Raw genomic sequence first — 7,968 nt, 5'->3', positions numbered from 1 at the left:
GCTGAAACTCATGGCCTACTCTGACGGTCTCTGCAGCCCGTGAAAGTTCAGAGTAGACGCCTAGAGCAGCCGGTCCTCATTAGATCTGCAATCCGTCTAAGCCCTAATAAGGTGCATACTGACAGTGGACAACAGCAGCCAGATTTGGGAGCTACGTAGTGCAGCGGCGTTGTCTGTGCGTGTAGCACTGAGGCTAGAGCTGTAACAATTGCTCTGCCAATGGCAGAAAGTGGGATTATGGCTCAGGGGAGCCGAACCTCCGTCCCACACTGCCCTCCCTGAATGAGCTGCTGGACAAAACTGCCTTCTGTGTACTGCTGCAGGATTTGCAAGCAGGCTTGCCAGGCCGGTGTTGAGAGGGTGGTGGGTGGTTCGGAGCAAGCCTCTCGCTTCTGGAGGGCTTCACTGTTTGGGCATCCTTTGAGGGTCTTTCCAATGGCTGCGGAAAGGCAAAGAGATGGTAACTTGAGCACCTCGGTGAAGAGTGGGGAGAAGACCGGGGACTATCTTGTTCTGGCCCTGCCTGCTCCCACCTTTAGAAGCAGGAAGAGGGCCAGCTTTCAGGCATCTAGTAGTCACAATGCTTCTCAAAACCAATCTGTTTCACAGCAGATAAATCAGGAGACAGGGACGGGGGAAGTGTCCCAATCACCCAGAGACAGGCTGTCTCCTTGGTTTGAACTTGAAGAGCGGGTTCTTCCTCGCAAGGATACCCAGCCAGGCCAGATCTCCTCCGGCTGCTCCCCTTGTGAGGAAGGGCTCTCCTGCCCGCTCAGTACTCGGGTCTGCACAGGGAGGCTGTGCTGCTGTGAGCAGGCAGTTGTGCTGGAGCCCAGTGCTAGGAAGGCAGAAACAGTCTTAGGTTGTAGAGAACAAACAGATTTTTTGCTGTTCTTTCACATTTTCACCCAACCTGTGGGCAAAGCTGGAGTCCGCTCCTTCACCTCAGAGTTTGGCCCGACCGCCCGGGATGTTCAGCTGGTGCCCTTGTGCAAGGCAGCGTTTCCCCATTCCCCCATGCGAGTATTTCCCCACAACTAAACACATTAAGGCAACAAAAGATGAAGGATTCCCCTTGCCAGCTCTGCGTGGAGACGGTGTCGATGTCTTTGCTTGGGACTATTCGGGAGCACCTCCCGGGCTGGCAAGCTGGCACAGGGAGGGCGGCTCTGGGGGCTGCGCTGGACCGCTGCCACGTGGGATGTACCACCACGGAGAAGTCTGGGTTTCCTGGATACACCCTGTCTTGAAGCTATCTGCAGCTCCCGAGCATTCGTATCAGCCTATCCCCAAGTGCTCTGCGCAGAGCCTCGGCCAGGCCTCTTTCTGGCAGACTTGTTTATCTGGGTGTTACATTGCTTCAGGCCAAGGCTTAGTTTCTGTTGTACTTGTGCCAGTGTACACAACCCTGGCAGCTTTCGGCGCATGGGAGGAGTGTCGTTTTATCCCAAGTCTCCCTCTGGAATTGATAACTGTTTAACAGGGAGAGGATGGGGAGATGGGAGGGGTCCCAGGAAGGGGAGGATGTACCCAGAGAGCACGGAAAAAAAAAAAAAAAAGGCTGGACAGGGAATATATGAATAATAAACTGAGGTGCTTTAAATTTTTATTTTTATGATTTGGTGGTGGTAGCGGTGGTTAGCTCTAGACTAGGATTAATGAATCCCCTGCAGCTATTCTGCTTTGACTAGATCTGGCAAAGATTATATGAGAGAGAAACGGGGTGGGGGGATGGAGGAAGAAAAAGCACTGCTTATCAGCATGCTTATACAGATAGGAGCTAAAAGGTGTAACCTGATGAGACATCTTTCATTTCAGACAATGCAAGCCCTGCACAGTCCCTCTGGGTCTCTTAAACGGAGATATAATAAGCTCTTTGGAGCCTCCCAAAAGTACATTGCGCTATGGAAAGTGTTAGGAGCTAATTATGCAGCAGGCTGAAGGAGCCAAAGCACTGGGCTGAAACCGAGAATAAGTTTTGCACCCAAAGCAGCTCTGGAAAGCAGAGCTTTGCACAGCAGGATGTAAAATAAGACCCAGATTGTTCTCCTTACCATGCAGTGTGCTTGCACATATGCAGTGCAACACAGATGCTTTTTAGCTTGTGCAGTCTCATAAGGACATAGGTCTCAGGACATTTTTCACTGGTCTTCGGTGCAATAGAGGCACGCCATCTGTGCAATTGGCAGATAAACTGCGACAGGATAATCTGCAAAACTTTGTGTGGAAAAATATGACCTCTTTCAGGAAAAGCCCTGTGCTCTGAAATGAAGCCCCCCTGCCTTGGCTGATTGGGACCCAGGATTTTGGCAGAGCACTTTTGGATGCATGGTGCAATCTTCTGTCATGACCATATCAGCAAAGCACAGGGTGCAAATTAGAGGACTAATTTTTTTTTTAAATGTTAGGTTTTGGTGAGGGCAAGGAAACACAGAGGAAATTTGGGGAAACGTACAAACTCTTCTGCACCCAGTTTAAGTCTGCTCACAGTTCACTGCTACCTGCCAAACAATTAAAAACAACAACCTGTTTTATTAGCTGTCACATCCCATAAAATACTTCAAAGCTCTTGATCAGCAGCTGACACACTGTCAATAATAGATCTCTGGGTTAAAAAGAAACGTTCACAATGTTATTTCAATGTCTGGCTTTCCGAGATTTATCTCTAGTGCCCATCACAGCAGTATTCAAGTGCTGAATGCCAGGTTAACAACATCACAGTTAAGGATGTGAAAGAGTCTTTATATAGATCCTGACTTTCAACCTACTCCGAGTTTGAGAAATACAGGTCTTAGAGGCGAATTGTTCCAGGCCGGGCTCCCGTCCTGCAGGAAGCTGTGCGTGCGCTGCGCTCCGGGCAGGCGAGCAGCTCCTGCCGACTTCAATGGGAGTTAATCAGGCTGGAGCTCAGTGGGGCACCTCTCGCTGCTTAGAGCGGGGCAATCGGAGGATGGCAGGGAAATGCTTTCCCTTGCTTTGTGTAATCTAGGAAAAGAAAAGGTGAGGAGGGATATTATAAAAGACACCAGTGGTCAGAGGCCAAGATCCAGAGAAGATATATAGGTGCGTAGCACTAACCAAAATGAGTGGACGCAGGCATTGACTTATTTCTGTGGATCTCAATGACGAGGTACAGCTGAAAAATAATCTCTGCATAATAAGTACTAGATTTGGCTCTGTTCAGTCCTGTTACATTTCAGGATCTAACTGCTCATTTTGTGAGGATTTCATGTCCCGAATACTTGGATGCTGTCCCTGCCCTTGCTTGTAGCAATACTGGCACCGTGCTCACAAACTCCGCAGACATCTGAGATGGCTGCCGCTGCAAAGCCCTGGCCGTCCCTGTCCCACTAGCAACGCTCCACACCAGCTAAAGCCTCCAATCTGCAATAGCCTGACTCCTTCAGCACAATCCTGAATTTGCCAAGACTGCCCAGTTCTACCTCCTTCTACCTCCCACAGGAGCAGGCACACTTCCCCCAAACTTTCCTTTCTAGAATGTGTTTTGCTGAGTTTTAAACAACAGCATTCACCTATGCTTGGGAAAGTGATGCCCAAGACTGAACAGAAAGCATTTAAAATTGAAATAAGTTTTTTTAAAAACACAGAGATTTACAAGCTAGATTTTTTAGAACTTCAAATGCAAACAACAGTGTAACGAAAACCTGGGGAAGACATTTTGTGCTTTTTCATATAAAACAAAGATGTTGAACTCCTTTTTTAAATGCAAAGCCAAATGTAATCTAAATTATAAATATTTTCTACCTGCCGCATACCACACAGCCACAGAGTGACGAACCCTGCCCCACGGAGCTCACAGTTTAAATAGACCAAAGAGAGATGAAATTACACGTCTGAGATCAAACACTAGCTGAGTGGCCAAATTGGTGAATGGGGCCCAGGTGTTTGACTCCAGAACTACTGGCCTATTCATTCAAGTCATCTCTACTGACATGTTCTTCACTCTTCTATCTGGCCATGTATTTCAAAAGGTAAGGTTACATTCGCTACTGCTGTTTTTTTTGCATGGGTACTGTCTGTCTGGCAAAAGATAATCTCTGATTAAAGTATCACTTGGGAGCAAACAAAGCAAAAGCAGGAGGAAAACAGATATCAAGATCCTGTTAAACATCTCCCAAACCCCAAGAGCTGACAATTTGTGTCTGATCACGACACCTCTGATCTTACAAGGCTGCAATCACTCCCATAAGCAATGAACAGGGGCTCTGGCAGCATATATGTTTCAGTATGAAAATTTGTTGATTTTGTTGAAATGATCTCAGTTTCATATATTTGTTTTCAGACATATTTCAAGCATTAGTACAGCATGGTTGCCTAGTGTGGAGGAAATCTGTAGGCCAACTTATGCCCCGTGCTGCTGGCACACAGCTTGCGCTGTTTTCAGAGGCAGCAGCATGAGCATAACCAAAGGCAGAATTTAGAACTAATGGCAGAACTGAACGTTGCATTGATTTTGTTCTAGATGGAGATTTTTGTCCAGATTTTAGATGAGATTTCTGGCAATTATCCTAATTGCAATGTGATTTTTGACCCTATTTTTCCCCTAAGAATCAGAGCTTACTCTCAGTGAATGATGGTTGCTTGGTTGCATTGTGCCATGGATCTGTGTCCATCTACCATAGCTACTAGGCCACAGAAACTAATAGCCACACCAAAAATGTCAGGACGTGTTTGACACAGCAGTGAGCAGGTAGCTTTGTGGCTTCATCGTTTTCCAAAACCCTGTATTTAGCTGCAGGTGCAGATCATTTATCTGAGTCCCTAATCGGCCCAGGGTGGCATAGGACAGGGCATACGTTGCTTTAATAGCAGGAGGGAAGGTGGAATGCCACTGTTTTCCTCTCTGTAGCAGGAGGACTACTTTTAATAAGAGCATAATTTTCTGCTGGTGTCCCTTCATGTGCTTGCAATTGCATGCAATTACTCGCAGGCCAGAAAAGAGCCACAGTAACTGGCTGTGGTGAGAAAAAGACAGATAAAAACAAAAGAAATTCCTTCTATGGGGATGGTTCTTCAGAAAAAAAGAAACAGCTTTTGCTATAGATGTGTGCAAAATCCAATGTCAAGCTCTCGCAGTGGCAGATTCTTTGGTGTAACCTCACTGATCTTAGAGGAGCACATGCAGTATCAGCCCTCTAGTCCTTTAGGCAGTTTCAAAGAAACCTAAAGAGAATTTCAACGGGATGTGATCTTTTTTTTCCTTTGGAAGTCCCAGCTTGTATGCTATATTTTCTGTCACATGATGCTCAGCCTCGGCATTTCTATTTAAAAGAAAAAGCAGTGGGAATAGCACAGCTAAACCTTGGACAACTCTTTGAACCTCTAGGCCCTCGGTGATCTTAGCAGGTGAGCTGAGATAAATCAAGCTGCTCCAACAGGCATGGGGCACTCGCTCTTTAAGAAGCACACTGGACTGCTCGAGTAGGAGAGGCGGGTGGCAGAAAGTACTCTTTGATATAATGATATAACGTCCCCTCTCAAACCTCAGGGAGTCCCATCTCCTAATATTATTCTTTCTTCATTTTCAATTCAAACCAAAAGTGAAAACAGAAAGAAAATAACTCTCTTTTCTTTCCTTGCTTGCTTTTCCCTCTCCCCTCCTGCTGCTGCAATGGAACCGGGAGGGGAAGCGAAAAGGGGCTAGAGCCACTTAGATCAGTTTCATGCACAGGAGAAATAAGACAGGAATTATTTTTCTTGTTAGCCTTTTTGTAAGAAGACAGACAATCCTTTCAGCCCAAATACAATATTGTAATTGCTCATATTCAACTGACAGAGGTTCCCAGATGAGCTCCACTGAGGCGTCATTTACTAATCTGTCATGTTCTATAGCACCCGGCACAGAGCGCTGTAAAAGTGTCTTCTTCTCTTTAAGTTATTTATATAGTTGGCTGAAAGCGCTTTGCTTGTACAAACTAGAAACTATTAGATTAGACCAGCGGAGACAGCCAGAGGCAATCTTTTTAACAAAGTGAGTGGGATTCAAAGTAGGGTTGGAAAGCAAATATTATTTCACTGGAAGTCTATTAGAGGTAGTTCCCTGGATAACAAATAAGTGCTTTGTTAGCTTAGCTTGAAGAAATGCACTGGTCAGGTTGGCAGCAGCTGGGTCTAATGGTAAACTGTCTGATAGCAGATGATAATTCTGTGATCAGTGCAATGCATAAGCCAATTTTGCTTTCCCCTCCTCCATACCCCTCCACATCCCTGGGTTTACTTATTTAAAGTGCATGTCAGAACTTAGCAGCTGGGGATAACTTCGTTTGTTTTAAAACTTCTCATCATAACACACACGCACAGACATAAAAAGGAAAAGCATGTAAATCCAGCCTATCAGAAAGCAAATATTATTCTCACTGGGGAAGGCTAAAAGGTTGTCCATATCAGAGTGTTTCAATAAAAGAGGGATTTGGGACCAAACCAAGTTTTAGATATAGAGCTCATCATGACAAACAGAACCTCAGCATCCCTAAGTATTGGATAAAATTGAAGTATATTCATAGAAATATGCAAAATAAGTCATAGTAGCTATTATTTGCCAGTATTAGCAGCTATAGCTTTCATTCAACTCCTGAGGCAGCTGCTTTCAGTGATGGATAAAGTGATTTTTGCTTTGCTACAGGACAAAATGTATCCGTGCTGTAAATCCATATGGAGATGATTCCTAAAAGTAGAAACATGTCTATATAACACCTTGGGATCTATTTCTTTCAATGAGAGGTGCTCTATCCATGTAAGAAGTTGTTTTTATTTATTATTAATAACCACTTGCCTGCTAGATGGAAATCCCCTGTTTGGAGCTTCCAATCTGAGGGATTAAAAATCAAAAATTATACACTTTCCTCTGTAGCAAGGTGGATAAAAGTCAGTCAAACCACAGGATGCACAAAATGCTAACGGGCTGACAATGAATTTTAACAAAGCAAGGGCCTGGGTGCTCTCACAATGGTCTGGAGGGCCAGAGACACCAGAAGGCTTCCCAAAAGGCCGCCACTCAACCCCAGCCCTTGTACTCATATGCAAGACTGGCTCGAGGCTGGACGCAGCAGGAACGCTAGACTACCCAGAGGAGTCAGAGAAACCATGGCCTCATGTCCTGCTCCATCACAACCAGAACAACTGGATTTCCCTGCAGGAAATGCATGCTGCAGCCTGTCACAAGGGATGGCAGGGGCACATCCACCCCTCGGAGCTGCTAGAGCAATTGGACCTGGCAGCAGCCACTGCACTCTGCCCCTTTCCTAAAGAGAAAGGAAGCGTCAGCCAGAGCTACGCCCGGTCTTTATCCAGCAGTTATGTTTTCAGCTTCTGGCCACCCCATCCATCGCCAGAGGGAATGCGTCCTTCTCCGTGCGTCCCCTTCGTGCCCACCAGCTTTCGCCATCTCGCGGATGCAGAGTCACTAATGCACAGCCAGCCCTTGCTTGCTCTGAAGCTCATCCCTGGCTCCCCATTCCTGGTACCTGGGACGGAGGACACTGATCCGTGCTGGAAACCCATATGCTGCCAACTTTGCAGGAAGAGAGCAGGTAAGGTGGATTTACTGGAAAGATAAAGTTTCAAGTGCATGCAGGCAAGCTGTTGAACAGATAGAGCTACTGCACTCAGCTGGTATTAAAAAGCTAGCTGGAAAATGTGCTTTTACTGACACCCTCCAATGTCTCACTGTGACTATTTACCCAATCGCCAAATCTTGCGCGTGTTGATAATTAGCTGGACCCTGTCCCAGGACGGCCGATGCTTACTCAGAGGAGAAAGCGCAGAACTTGCCCAGCCAGCTCCCACTCCAGCGTCGTTACACGTTTTCTGGAGCATCATTTTACTTTCTAGCCCTGCTTTAAAACTTCGAGGAAGTTTGCCCTTTTGCCCTTCTTCCTCTCTCTACTCCAAAGCCAGAGGAAAAAATTACAGACGGCAACTCTCAAAGAGAACGCTTGCTTTTTTTCT

The sequence above is a fragment of the Dromaius novaehollandiae genome, chromosome 16 (assembly GCF_036370855.1).
Source record: "Dromaius novaehollandiae isolate bDroNov1 chromosome 16, bDroNov1.hap1, whole genome shotgun sequence".
Classification (NCBI taxonomy): domain Eukaryota; kingdom Metazoa; phylum Chordata; class Aves; order Casuariiformes; family Dromaiidae; genus Dromaius; species Dromaius novaehollandiae.
Note: the sequence above shows the minus strand (reverse complement) of the source record.